At 22.2% G+C, this 2,449-nt stretch overlaps 1 long non-coding RNA gene across 1 annotated transcript; it reads left to right on the plus strand.

Moving 5' to 3' along the window:
* The first annotated feature begins 1,891 nt into the window (after positions 1 to 1,891).
* Positions 1,892 to 2,323, plus strand: LOC131634116 (uncharacterized). Its single transcript, XR_009293487.1, has 2 exons — positions 1,892 to 1,976; positions 2,047 to 2,323. It is a non-coding gene; the product is annotated as an uncharacterized LOC131634116 (long non-coding RNA).
* Positions 2,324 to 2,449: the final 126 nt, after the last annotated feature.

The following is a 2,449-nucleotide window of genomic DNA, read 5'->3' on the forward strand; positions in this document are numbered from 1 at the left end:
GCTATAAGCTAAAACGCTATTTGAAAATAGCGTCTAAAAAATAAGTTATAAGCTCGTGATGACAAGACCGTTTCCAAACGGGTCTAATATGTCATTTGAACTTATAAGCTATAAGTAATAAGCTATAAGCTCAAAAATCTTTCTTACCAAACAGAATCTATGTAAAAGTACGAGAATGTAGTGATTCGGTCTCTTGAATTCGAAAAGTAATAATAAGAGTTTATAAATATAATTTTTTATTTACAAAAATAAGAGCGAATAAATCAAAAAGTAAAATATTCATACTAAAAAGTGACAATCGAAAGTAATAAAATTTCAAAAGATGAAAATTAAAGTGATATTTGTGTAGATAATATTATATGAATAAAATAAAAATAATAATAATAATCAAAAAAGTAAATTATTTTCCATTATTCTAAAGAGATTATTTAAATGACACTTTTTTTAGCTATAATTTTATAGGGACCCTTTGTTCAATTTTATGATATATAAAAAAATAAGTAATAAAAAAAGAACAGCTTGAATATAAATTATTAATATTAAAATTACTATTAAATAAAGAAATTTATTAAAATGAATTAAGGTTTTTTTGTTATAAAAATGAATTAATGTTTTTAAATATTGAAATAAGAGCTATTATGGTTAGAATTAAAGATTTCGTACCAAAAAAAAAAGGCAATGGAAAAATCTTTTCCAAAGAGAATTTTTATATATGGACATTTTGTTCATTTTTGTTCTAAATAAGTATAAAAGTTCATGATTTTTTAAAAAATAGTTTACAATCGTATTAACAATCAAAGTTTAAAAATGAATAAATTTTTATTATATTAAATAAGATATATTAAAGAGAAAATTGAAGAATTCTAGAAAAGTATTAAAATGACCATAGTTATGGAGATATTTCTGTAAGGACAGTTTATTAAGCAAGATTTTATATTGATAGTTTGTTCATTTTTAATATAATTACATCATAAAAATTAATAGAAAAATCTTTTTAAAAGTTACTTTATTAAATTATTGAGGATAAAAAAATGAATTATTTTCTAAAATATTAAAATGGGTAAATATATTTTTGGTCCCTATAAATTACTGAATTTATCTTTTGGTCCGTATAAAATAAGTGGCATGTTTTGGTCCCTACAAAATTATTATGCATAGAGTTTTAGTCTCTGCTATTAAACTAATGTGTATTTTTGAATGATTATTTTGCAGACATGTTTAGAACGTTATAAAAATTTAGTAGAAAAAAATTTTTAAAATTTTATTTCTAAGTCAAGATTTCATTACTTTTATCATTATCTTTTGGAATTTAAATAATTCATATTTAATTCTTCTCATTTTAAAATACTCTAAAATTTGATAAATAGATATTTTACTGTATTTCAAACATGTATGAAAAAAATTACTCAAAAATTTAAAAGTTAGAGGATAATTAAACACTTTTCAAAATCTTAGAAAATAGAAGAGACTGAAATTTGGTAGGGACCAAAATATGTCTTTTTTTTTATAAGGATTGAAAGTAAAATTTTAGATATTTATAAGAAAAAAACATATTTAACCCTATTAAAATTGAGCTAATGAGGTTAAAATTAACATTCAAAGTAATTGAATTTGGAAAGCATATATTTATACAATTTATAAATTTATATAGAATTTGAAGAGCAATAAGAGCGTTCTAGAAAACTATATATAAATACTAGATAAAATTTATAAATTTGAGATTTAAATGATAAGATGTAATATAGCATGACACATAAGCAAACGGTAACTTCTAAATATTCATTTCTATCTTAATTATAAGTAAGTATTGTTTTTCTTAAATTCATTGAATAATTGAAATAGCGGAACTATATATAGACCAATAAGTTTAACAAAACAAATCAAATATATAGTGAAATTTTACACAATGACTCTTCGATTCAATCACCTTTCTCTTTTCTGTTTCTTAAGCATTGTCCTGGTTTTTCTTTCATTAGGTAATGAAATAATATTAGCTTAAATTTCTTTTTTAACCATATAGATTAATTAACTTTAATTTGATTGCAGCATCTGTGAATTCTGAAAATTGCTTCGGCACATGCCTGGATTTAGGAAGCTCTCCACAATGTAATAAAGACTGCATTGCTAAGGGTTTCAAATCTGGTGGATGTGTGTATAACACTCCAAATGTTGCTACTTGTTGTTGTGCCAGAGATAATTAAGAACGAGTTATTGTAAAATTATAACCATCAAAATAATAAATAAATACCTTTCCATTTTCAATTATACGTTATTTTAATAAAAATGGTTGTTTGTAATTATAAATTATTTACTTCTATTTTTATTATATTCTCAATTATTTATTATTATTTGTTTACAATATTTATGGAAATACATGTGAGAATTATCTATTTGGAGAATTGAAGTTGGAGATTTTTTTCTCGCGAGGACGAGGATGGATGAAAAAGTT

Source organism: Vicia villosa, unplaced genomic scaffold (genome assembly GCF_029867415.1).
Source record: "Vicia villosa cultivar HV-30 ecotype Madison, WI unplaced genomic scaffold, Vvil1.0 ctg.001235F_1_1_1, whole genome shotgun sequence".
In the NCBI taxonomy this organism is placed as follows: Eukaryota; Viridiplantae; Streptophyta; class Magnoliopsida; order Fabales; family Fabaceae; genus Vicia; species Vicia villosa.